The 12,337-nt window shown below is 54.5% G+C and overlaps 1 protein-coding gene across 1 annotated transcript in view; it reads left to right on the plus strand.

Moving 5' to 3' along the window:
• Window positions 1-12,337, plus strand: part of LOC125176407 (uncharacterized) — a 139,669-nt gene that overhangs the window by 50,794 nt on the left and 76,538 nt on the right. The window lies entirely within an intron of this gene.

Genomic DNA, 12,337 nt, shown 5'->3' on the forward strand with positions numbered 1-12,337 from the left:
TCTGAGCTGTCAGCACAGAGCCCAACGCGAGGCTTGAACCCATGAACCGTGAGATCATGACCTGAGCCGCAGTCGGTTGCTTAACCAACTGAGCCACCCAGGTGCCCCTACCTTCCTTTCTTTAAACCTGGGAAGTCTGTGAGATACCATTGCCTTGGACATCATCTCACTTCTGTACACTTCGTTGAGCCTCTGAAGTGTCCTCTTTGCAAGATTTCTGTGACTTTGGCCCTGACTGGGCTTGATTCTCAGGCTTCAGGAATACCTGCTCACTTTTTGCTGAACACCAACGCAGCATACACTTCCTGTCTGCATCAAACCAGCTGGGGCTGGCTGCGGTGGAGGTGGGAAATACGTGACGGGCTGACATTGAGGGGTTGCTGCTATGGGCTGACACACGTCAATCTCTCCTCTTCTCCTCTTAGGGAAAACCTGTCTGGTGAAGTTACTGTCATATGAAGATTGTGCAGTTTATTTATTTATTTTTTAAAATGTTTATTTTGAGAGAGAGAGAGAGAGAGAGAGAGAGAGAGAGAGAGAGAACAAACATGAGTAGGGGAAGGGCAGAGAGAAAGGGAGAAAGAGAGAATCCCAAGCTCATTCTGTGCTGTTAGCCCAGAGCCCTGAATGGGGCTCCATCTCATGAACAATGAGGTCATGACCTGGGCTGAAATCAAGTCGGGTGCTTAAACGACTGAGCCACCCAGGCGTCCTGAGATTGTACAGTTTAACAGGGCCCCCTGAAGTTGTGCCCTTGCCTTTGTTATTTTAGATAAGATCGATGAAAACTGTGGAGAATTACTCCACTTCTGTGAGCTTCAGTTTTGTCATCTGTGCAGTAATAATAACTCCAACCTGGGAGATCGTGAGGACCAAATGAGATGATTCATACAAAGAGTTTGGCTTGTGACTGGTACATAATAGGTGCTCAAAAATGAAAGCCATTATCGTGATTACCAATAGTGACTCCAGTTGGATGTGAGCTCGGGCTGTTTTTGGTCAGGTGAACTAACTGATCCCAGGGCAGGCACGTGGAGGGGCTGGGGAACTGTCCATGGTTCTGCCTCCATTCAGCTGAGATGAGTAAACGTCAGTAACCACCTATTTTGTGTCAGACATTCTTCTAAGCACCAGATTCTTTAGACAAAGGGAAAGGCTTTTATTGGGACTCACAGACCGTCTCATATGTGCATAGGTGAGAGTGTGTGTGACATGCCCTGTCGGTGAGCATGGGACTATCTCATGTACATGCATATGTGTAGGCATTTAAAAACCATTGTGTGTGTGTGTGTGTGTGTGTGTGTGTGTCCGTTTGGAGGGAATGAATGGATGGGGGTTGAAGTGAAGGAGAGGTATTGCTATAACGTAGCTCACCTGGGTAAACTAGATGGTGAGAAGGCCCCAGCTTGGCCACGAGGAGAGGCTGACTTCCTAGAACTTCCTGGAGACACTGAAAAGTACACTGGCCCCCACCCCATGCCCCTCCTGGTCCACCAGAACAGAGTAAATCTGAGGCCAGAGTGGAACTGCTCTCCTGCCGGGCACTCCAAACTAATTTTCTGGTACATTATACACTTGGCCTTTTGAACAATCAATAGCCTTAAATGCTGTTTGGTTCCTGCAGCCAAATCCAAAAGAAATAAGACATAATCCATCTGGCTGATATGGCCAGAGCAGGAAGGGAAGGAGAAAGAAAGGGGGGGGGGGCTAGAGCTGCCCTGGGGAATCTCTGCTTGGCTCAGGGAGGCGGGGGACTGGAGGGACCTGCCAGCTCTTGAGAGAATGGGCCTTTAAGAGATATTGATGGCTAGCTAATCACAGCCCCATTTGTCTCAATGCATCCTACCCATAGAGCTGTCACTACGGCAGTTGTGGAGTTCAAGTGGGGAAGAGCTGGGATGAGACTGAGGATGCAGGGTTCAGAGCGAGGGGGCTGTGGGTGTCTTAGAATCCTGGATGGAAGGGTCTGGCTTAGTCTGGGGTTAGATTTGAGATATAAACCCCCAGAAGTCCTGAGATGGCACTAGGCAGGGTATCCCTGGGGGGCAGGGATCTAGGGTCCCAGAATAGGCTTGGGGCTGCTTGGAGAAACCCACATCTGGCTTGAGAGAAGACAGCATGGCCCCTGCAGGCCCTGCCCTGCGCTCAGGCTAGCAGAGGGTGGGATGTGAGGAGGTGCATGGAGGGAGAGAGGGGGTTCCACAGAGTAGGAGCAAGTGCAGAATCAGCCTCCTTCAGAGCCTCTGCTCCCAGAGGGTGGAACTCCTAGAAGGATAAACAGCACCTTAGGTGTCCCTGGTCCTTCTGACAGCCTAGCTGGGAGGGCTGCATCCCAGGGGCCTCCAGATGTCCTCTGGTTCTCTTCCACCCTCACACCTGTGCCCCACTCAGAGGGATGAATGAAAGGAGTCAAGTGCCCAACTCGGGGCTCAACTTCCCCATCTCTTTAAGACATGGTCACCGTCTAGAGACAGGTAGGTGGAGAACGCAGACCTCTGCTGGACCCAGGGGTTTGGGTCATTTCCCTTGGCGATGGAATGCCCAGACGGTGAGAGAAATGATATTCATGGTGTGAAGTCAGTCACGTAGCAGCCTGGCGGGATGTGGGGGAGGCAGGAATGGCACATCTTTCCAGAGGATTATCTGGGAGTGGTTTCCCTGGGGAAGGCTTGTAGGTGGAGGGGGGAGGAGGAAGGAGGCGGCACCTCTCTTGCCTTACGCCGCACCTGGCTCTAGGGAACGGGACCCACTCTAACTGCCTGTCTGTATCTTCAAGTACTGTAGGTGACCCCTTAGTCTCTGGGAGCAGTGGAGTAGGGGAGGGTGGGAAGGCCAAGGAGGGGGGTCAGGGCCGGGGCAGAGGGGCCACAGGCAGGAAATAGGGAGCCTAGGGTGGACACATCCCCCATCTAGAGGGAGCCTCAAGATGGGCGGGTGGGGACTAACTTGGGGAGTGGTGAAGCCAGGCTCAACATCTGTTTGGGCCACCGGAGGCTTCCCAGCTACTCACAGCCAGGGCCTGGGGAGCCTCCTAGGGCTTGGCTCTACCTGGCCCTGCTTAGCTGGAGAAGTGTTCTGGCTTCGTAGGTCCAGGGCAGCTCAGCCTTCAGCTGCCGCAGCAGCAGGAATCCAGTGGTGGCGGCAGCTCTGTGATAAGGGCGGGGCCTGCGCACTTCTCCGATGGGTAATTATGCTTGGAGCATGTTCTATGGAGATGCAGGGCTTGTCTGACAAGGCACGCTCTTGTTCCTGCTGCTGAGGCAGCTCGGGAGCGGAGCGGAGAGGCCAGGGGCTGAAGGTGACGTTGCCGCTTGGGGAACCTATCGTGGATAATGAGCTGCCGATCCCGAGGGGCATTCATCCAACTGGGCACCCCCGTCCCTCCCCCAGCCAGGGGAAGGCGAGCAAGAGGGGGCTCAGCGAGAGGATCCTTTTGAAGTAGGGGGCGCTGGGGAATGCCATACGTTTATGGTAACGATGATAACAGTTTATTGTTCACGATTATTATAATAGCAGAGACACCAATATTTATATAGTGTTCTGTACTTTTCAAAGCATTTCCACATTTGGTTTTCTCCATCCACCTTTCACGTAGGGACAGATCTTTATCCCTGCTTGAATAAGGAAAACCTGAGTCGCTTGGTTCAGATCACAGGGCAGAGCCCTGTCCACAGCCTGGTTTCGTGACTTGGATTTCAGGGCTCCTTCTCTGTCTCCCAAGTGGGGCAGTATTTCTGTTCCGGTCACTCGCCACTCGCTAGCCTGGTGTCACTCCGGATACTGTGTGTGAGGTCGCGGGGGGAGGGGGGGGGAGCTGAGGGAGGGGGAGAGGGAGGAGGCCTGGGTCCCCGCGTTGGGAAGCGCCTGCAGCAGGACAGGCCTGGCACAAGAGGGGGAGTGAAGCTGATCTGAAGGCATGGGCATGAGCCAGTGAGACGGGCCCGCTGAGTATTTCCACAGACTTGGTGCTGCAGCTGAGCCGCCATTCTGGGAGGAAGCTGTGACGCTGATTGCCATCTGCGTGAGCAGGTCTGTGAGCAGGTCCTCTTTAAAAGACATGGTGTGACAGACTGCCCTTCCCCTGCAGCACGCACGTGAAAATGGTGCCAATGAGCACCCTGCAGATTCCACACTGAAAACCTGGGAACCGGAGAAGATGACAGGGTTGTTCAGTAGGGCCGCGTTAAACCAAGGAAGCCTTCCTGTTGGAGGCACTTCTGAGTGGAGTCTGGGAGGAAGGAAATGACAAGCGCAGTAGAGGCAGAACAGAGGGCCAGGGGCAGAAAGTGAAAGGCTTGGGATGGTGAGCATGTTAGCCTGGATGGGCCTAGGGGTGGAGAACTGAGGTGGGTGAGGGGGCCAGGATAGCTGGGATTGAGGTAAAAGGTCGGACGTGACGTTGATAAGCCAGAAATCGAGGAGGCTCTGAGGATTGTTAGAAGGAAGGAAATAAGATCAAAACAGGGCGTGGGATGCTTTGCAAAGCTCTGTGTAGGATGAAGGTTGAAAGGAGAGACCAGACAGGTATGGGCAGGTGAACCCTCCGGGAGATAGCCGTGTTCCATTCTGACTTGGAGTTCCAAGTGCTAATCATGGAACCGGGAATTCTCTGGATGGCCTCAGGACTTTAGGACGCTCTGCACATCCTCACCCAGGTTGGGCTGTGTTCTGGAACTTGGCAGGTTGGATGGCTCCCCACACCTCATTGCCCCACCCCACGGTGCCTTCCTTCCCCCGGCAGGGACCCAGCCTTCCCTCTACAGGACACCAGTTCAGCGCTGGATCCTGCCTCAGGCTCCAGGAGAAATCTTGCTGCTCTGGGAAGGTGCCCCGCTGCTCCTTCTGCTCTGCTCTGCTCTGGGGTGATTGATGGCTGTGGGTAGGTGGGTGAGCAGCCTTCCCTTGCCCCGCCCGGTCCAGATGGTTGGAGTGGGTGGGAGACAGACTCCTAGAGTAGCCAAAGAGGAAGTGGCAGGGAGGATAGGCCAGGGGATGACCCACATGCTCCAAGGGTGGTTCTAGACGAAGGGACTGGTTCCAGGGTCCAGGAGATGGTTGCAAAGTACCAAACAATTAGCTTAATGCTGGATTCTTCTGAGTAGGCAAAAAGTACCGGTTTGCTGCCTGATTTCTTGGTTTCTCGGGGCCACCCTGCAGTAAGGCCTTGAAAGACCCACGATGTGGAGAGTGAGGGGAAACTGAGGCCCAGGTAGAAGGAGGTAGTTTGCTCTGTGTGCTCTGTGAGTCCCACTGTGAAGTGTCTTCTCTGAAGCATCGTCCTCCCCTCTGGACTTCCACGGTACACGGTTGGGAGGGGGGTCTCTGTGTCTCTCTTTGCCAGGCCTTTCTAAGGAATTTTAAAGGGACAAATGCTCTTCTCCGGATTGGGGATGGGGGGAACCCGAGAGCTATAGGCACCTGTAAAACCAATTTAAAAATCAGTCTAGCCAACCAGCCCCCAAAGGAACCAAAGGGAGCTATAGAGTAACTCAAAAGCAGACACTAATGGAGGAGAAAAGAAATGTAGTTACATATTCATCAGCTTTTAAATATTCATGAGGATTGTAAAGCAGATTAATTTTCATGCCTCATTTCTCCCGCGGTTCTCGCTGTCCATATTTTACCGCAGCAGCAGAAGAAAAAGGAGCTATGGATCACTTGGCCAGTGCCCTCGCTATCACTTAAGGAGCAGTGTGCGTGCTCATGTGTGTATGTGTGTGTGCGTGTGTGCATGTGTGTGTGCCTGTGTGTGTTTGTGGGGGCAGGGGAACAGGAGGAGCCGTCACTGTGGAGGTGAAGATGTTCATCTCCTGAGGGGTGGGCCTGTCCGGCCAAGCCAGGACGATGCGAGGACGGCGCAGGACAATGCAGGGAGGTCATGGAGGTGTCTGAGGGAGGGGATCCGTCTGGAGCAGAGAGGACTCTGGAGGCATCGAGTTGATTCCTGGCCTCCCCAGGGTGAAGAGGGAAAAAGGACGTTCACCAGAGTCAGCAAGGGTTTTCTCTACACTCCCCTAAACTAACTGTCTGAGAAGAACGATCCGCTGATGGACTGAGGTGAGAGAGCAGGGGCGGGGGCACCAGACGGGGTGAGGAAGGTGCGGGAGACACTGAAGAACAGAGGGAGAGCACCCAAGCGGGAGCAGAAACGGAGAAGGAAATGAAGGGGTGGCTGAGGGCCCATCTGTTCCAGGTGGAGAGCATTAGATGAAAGGACAAAGTTCGAAATGATGAGATTGGAAGCTAGATACCTGGAAGGACTTTCAGATCCCGGGGCTGTTGGACCTTCCCTCTCTGGGGATGGGAGAGGGCTTCCTCTGAGTCATACCCTAGCTGCCGCCACCCCGCAGAGTGGAGGGAGCCCGGAGTAAGAGGTGTAGCAGGGACCGCTTGGGAAGCACAGCCAACAGGTGTCCTGCTCAGAGCGACCGGGCAGAGTTGGGGGGAACTCAGTGTCAAGAGCAGGGTATCAGGGTGAGCCAGTCTAGGGCCAAGGGCAGCGAGTGTTGTCGTCCAGAGTCATGAATGGGAGCCAGGCAGCCTGTGAAGTAGCAAAGATGGGCCCTGGGGGACAGAGTCGCCGATGCATCCTCTCCCGGGGGTCCTGGAGTGTGGCCCCTGGGCACTGATGCCACCTGGCAGCCCTTAGTGGTTTGGGCCAACTTTCTTGGAATTAGAGGAGGGACGAGCTGGTCCATCCTGGTCTGCCAGCCCCTGCCCCACTCTGTGGAGGCAGAAGGGTGTTCTGTGGAGCACAGTCCTCGGGGTGCTCTCTGGTGACCTTCGAGTACCACTAGGCCAGACCTCCTGAGTGGGTTCCCTCCCCAGCCTTATTCCCTCCGTACTGCCTTGGACCTGAATTCTCAACCAGAGTCCAGCCGCCCAGTGGATACCTGCACATGGCTGTCTAGCACACATCTCAGACCTAACACATCCACACTCAGACTGACTGCCCCCAGCACGCAGACCTGTTAGCCAGCCACCGTCCCTATATCGGTCAATGGCCATTCTACCCGTCCAGCTGATCAGGTCAAAAAACTGAGGAGTCATCCGTGACCTCTTTCTCATCCTGTCCTTCAACGTTAACACCCGGAATCTTCTGAGTTCACTTCCACCAGCTCTGTGGCCACCGTTCAGGCCCGAGCTCCTGCCTTCTCTTACTTATCTGGATAATGACCGTAGCCGTCTGCTCTCTTTCTGGGGCCTGTGGGAGCTCCTCGTAGTCTGGCCCCTCCCCTTTGTCTCTCTCACCTTGTGTCTTTGTCACTTGAACCCCCAGAGCTACACTGATCTCCCCGCTATTCCTTGAGTGAGCCAGACCTGAATGTGGGGCTCACGCCTTCCCTTCCTCTAGGACTTTGCTCAATTTGCCTTCCTAGTGAGGCCTTCCTGAGCACTCTAAAACACTGATCCCTTCCCCAGTTCTCTCTCTCTCCCATAGTGCTCTATTTTTCATAGAACTTTCACCTTCTTACATGATGCATGACTATTATGTTTTTTTGTTGTTTATTGGCTGCCCCCCCCCTCCCCGCCCCGCCGGACTATTAGCCCCTTGAGGGCAGAGATTCTGTCCATTCAGTTCAATGCTTTATCCTCTGCACCTAGAGCAGGTTCTGGCACACCTGAGCTCTCCTAGGAGATTTCCCCAATGAACAGTTATTGACCCGGAAGCTTCCCCTTCTTCCCGCAGAGGAGTAACTCCTCCAGTAACTACATCTGATGAAAACAATGGAAAAGTGGGTAAAATACCTGAAACCGTTACTTTCACATAGTTGGCCACAAGTAGCACAAGGTGGTCCCTGGGAGAAGAGAGGCCCTACTTTCACATCAGTTTATCCCCAGGCCAAAGCAAAGGAGCAGGGATCCCAGACAGAGCCCAGGGGCTGAATTGGGAAGACTCAGGTTTGGGGATTGAGACTGGGGCTGAGGAGGCTAGAATTCGTGAAGAAGGACACTGGAGTGGGGTGCAGCTGTCCACGGAGAGTTCTGAAAATCTGCAGAAGGGTCCTCGAAACTTTAGCTGAGCACCGATCTGGGCATAATTGGGGTGGAGCACCGCGAGGTTCTGGCAGAAAGCAGAAGGCTGAACAATTCCTGAGCTCACACAGGAGCTGGGGATGGTTCCGATTTGTCCCTGTGAAGGTGGAGAGAGCTTGTAGCTCATGGTGCATTGGATACAGTCCTCAGAAGGCTGTGAGCTTAGTCAGAGGCCAAAGGCTGCTCTGGACCCATCTAGTAGAGCTTGAAAGCAAGGTTTCATAGGATCACAGTGATTCCAAATAACTGCGAGCCAGAACGAAATCCAGTTCTGTCTAAAACTGTATGACAAAGTCCAGATCCCGATGTGAAATTCACAATATCCATCACCTAATGATGATGATGATGATAATAATAATAATAATGATAATAATAAATCATGCAGAGAAAAAGGAAAACATGAACACAATAACGAGAAAAATGGAAGGTTTCAAACAGCACACGGAACTTCTAAAGATGCAAGCAGAACTGAAGTGAAACCCAGTTGTTAAACACACAAGTGATTTTATTTCTGCCACAGCCACTACCAGGACCACATGGGGGGTGAGGGCACTTTTCCCTTCCAGCTTATTCTCCCAGCAGTCCGTGCTTGCCCCTCCTGTGAGGGCGCAACATTTGGTTTCTCGGTTCCCCAGGACTCTGGAAAAGCAGGCTTCTTTTCTGTTCGACCCCCAAATGCAGTCTGGATTTCAGGGAGCAAGCAGTGGCCCTCTTGAGTCTCATTTCAGCTGCTGTTTCGTGAATCCCTCCTGTGTCTTCGGATCGGAGCACTCTGCCACCTGTCCAGCTCGGTAGTGAACCCCTCCTCTCCATCAACAACTTACCCGAGTTGTTCCAGAGCTCTTATAATAGTGTGATAAGCCAGAGCTGGCCTGCCCCGTAGAGTTACACATTGAGTCCGGTTGGCACAAGGCAAGGAAGAAAGGGACGAGGTTCAGGAGATCGGTGGGGATAAAGAGGGAGAGGGCAGACTTCATTAGGAGGTCAGGGAAGGCTTCATGGAAGATGTGGCATTTCTGTGGGGTTTTGAAGGATAAAGTTTGGGCCGGTGGGAATCAAGGGGCAGGCGCTGTAGGTGAAGTAGGGTATTGTCTGGAGTTGTCCTCCCTTCCTGAACCCCCAGGCTCCCCCCTTCTCCTGGGGTTCCCGTCAACTCTCTTGCTGTCAGGAGTGAGTTCTGCAGGCTCCAGGCACCCAGGTTTTCCCAGCAAACTAGTGACACCAAGTGCGGGCAGCTTCGGAGCCCAGCTATTCCTCACCTCCTTGGGCTCTGACCAGATGGAACGAGGCCCCAGATGGGCGGCGTGTGTTTCCAGGACAGGCTCAAAGACCAGCCCGAGGGGACAGGTCTGAGCCAAGACTAGATGACTCTTGTCTCTCTGGCCCTAAGCCCCTGTTCAGCTGCTCCTTGATCCCCAGGTCAGCATTGCTGCTATGAGGCACCCCTGCCTGGTTTGGGGACATTGGAGCATCTCATTTGTCATCTTTCTCTCATTTCGTTTGCCCCGTCCCGCCCCACCCACCCGCTCCCTCCCATCCTCCATCTTGAGTGTGTGTGGTATGATCAGCTCCCAAAGGGGCCTCAGTTTTTCCCAGGCTGCTTCCCACATATCACCTCACCTTCAGAGTCCCTCGGGGGGGGGGGCGGTGGCGGGTGTGTGCAAATAAGCAGGGCTGGGGGAGCGGCGCAGGTGCCCCTCCTTCAGGCGTGTTTGGTATAGATAAGGAAGAGCTTGTCAGCCATGGTGATGTCACCGCACAGAGCCCAAGGTGGGAGGACCAGAAGCAGGGTTCCCCAAAGTGGGAGGTCTGAGCGAGGTAGGTGGGGAGCTCATACACAGGCTTCGAGGTGACGTGTGCACCCCTCCTCACCTCCCACGTCCCCGGGTCTGCCACGTCATGGCCTCCACGTGTCACCCAAGCCAGATGTTCCTCCTCTTCCTCCCCCACAAAAGGGTGGAGAGATGGTGTCCACCTTGCGGCTGCCAGGGCGTCTCGATCCCCTCAGGGCTTCACCCACCTGAAACCTCAAGCCCTGAGCTGGGGCAGTGCTGTCGTGGGCCCGGTCGGGGGAGGTTGGGGTGGTTGTGAGCCCTGACTTTGGCGCCCAGGGGAGCTGGGCCTGAGTTTCATCTCCACTCTCTGTATGCTCCAGACAAGTGACCTAACCTCCAATCCTCAATTTCCTTATCTCATCTGGAAAAGTGGGATAACGGCACTCCCCCACCATCTAGCAGGGGCATGTTGGGCCCCGAGTAAATGGCAGGTGGTGGTGTTTTGTTGTTGTCGATGGACTTGCTGAGACGGTGGAGGCAGGACCTCCACAGGCCTGTCCTGGCTCCCCTCTGCCTGACTCCCCACCCCAGCCGCTTTGCTAAGCCCCCAGCTTCCAGACCCTTGTTCTGGATCCTTGTCTGACAGCCCCCCAGAGGGACACATTGCATCCTTAATTGCAATTCTCTTGCTCGGCAAAGCCATCAGCACCTAATGTCCCATGTCGTTGCTGCTTCTCTGCCTGCAGACACCTCGCTTGTGGGGGCTGCTCAGCCACCCAGGGCAGCTCCATCTGGCCAGGACCGGCCATGGTGGGGAGAGGGATGGGCAGGCCAGGATGTTCCACGGATGCTTTGGTGATAATTTGCTTACAAGTAACTTAATATCAGAGGGCAAGGTTCTCCGTGACTCTATCACTGGTCCTTTCTACCACTTTAGACCTTTATTTATGGCTCCCTAGAAACCACAGGGGTACCTCTGGTCTCTTAACACCAGAGCTTTGTCCATCTCTCCAGTGCAGGGAAGAATCCTGAACCCAGGGATAAACTGAGCCCCCCCCCCCCCCGCCTCCCTGCCCCCGCCGATGCCCATGCAGAGTTTTAAGGTAGGACCCAGCAAAATGTCAGGGCTGGGGAAGTTGAACCTGGAGGAAGACCTGGATGCTGGTGGAGATCAGGATCAAGGGAGAGCTTGTCCTGGGTGCTCGGATTCCCATTCCCTGGGTCCCGGGGCAGGCCCCCTCCTCTGGGCTGGCACCTGTGTGATCCCCGTCCCTGCTCCCGCACCTGAGGAGCATCCAGGGGCATAGCTCCTCAGGAGTTCATGTTCAAGACTGGCCCGAGGGTGGCCTTGGCTGGCCCCCAGATGGGGCAGACAGGAAGTGGGCAGCACTGACGCTTTCTGTCAGTTCAGGACAACAGACTGTTCAGAGGAAGTCCAGGGGTTCCCCATTTTTGAGAAAGAGCTGGGCCAGGGGAAGAGGGAAGAGGAGCCTCTCAGCTGCAGCTCTTGTCCCCCCTCCCTGCCCCTCCCTTGTCCTCCTGGCCAGGTTCCTGCCACCTCCACTCCCAGGCTCCAGGATGTGTCTCTTTTACCTTGAGCCCAGGAAGAGACACAGACCCCTTTGCTGGTTCGTCTTAGCATTGCTGGGATCCGCTGGCATTTTCACAAAGGACTTCCATAAATACTAAGGGAGAACAAAAGGGAAGTAATTACAGAAAATACAAACAGCATGAAAACAGTCAAGTTTCTAAAGTACAGGTTTCCCAGCCTCGGATAACCACCCTGGAGCCCAAGAGGCTGGCCCGCCTTCCTGGCAGGCCCCGTGCCAGGACTCCAGCCTTCACACACTGGCCTATCACTGAGGGCCAGGGGCCAGGCCGAATCCCCTTGCCCTTAACTTTGCCACCTGAGGATTTGCCTCGGCCGCAGCTGGCCTCCCGAGCTGTGGTATCCGAAACACTGAATGTGTGTTACTCACCACTGGGCTTCAGGTGGAGGCCTTGACTGCCTTGAGAGCACCTGCTGAGACAGGTAAGCCCGAGTCTCCGCCCCCAGGCCTGTCCACCGCACACCCACTACCCAAGCATATTTCCACTGCCTTGACCGTTGTGGCATTACTGTCTGACTCACTGTGGCTCCTGAATCCCCCTGCTCACACGCAGTGGTGAGCACACGGCAGCCATTTGTTCAGCGTGACCCAACCCCCTGGACTGAGGTCAACTGGATTAGAACAGGCACCCGAGCAGAGCTGGGCCAATCAGAATTCGTCTTTGGGGTATTATAGGGCCTAGAAACTGCCTCGTGACACCGTTGTTTATTACACGTGGGCTTGGGAGTCATGATGACCATTGTGAGTTTTGACGTCGGCCCAGATGCACAAGGAGAAGCAGAAGGGTGTGATGGGCAGCAGGAACTCCTGGTTCCTTGATATCAGTCCTGACTCACGCTTGGCCACGCTCCTGCCTACCAGACACTCCTGTGTCCTCTTAGCAAACTTTTCCTTTTATTTAAAAGCCAGTTTGAG

This window comes from Prionailurus viverrinus, chromosome D1, assembly GCF_022837055.1.
Source record: "Prionailurus viverrinus isolate Anna chromosome D1, UM_Priviv_1.0, whole genome shotgun sequence".
Classification (NCBI taxonomy): domain Eukaryota; kingdom Metazoa; phylum Chordata; class Mammalia; order Carnivora; family Felidae; genus Prionailurus; species Prionailurus viverrinus.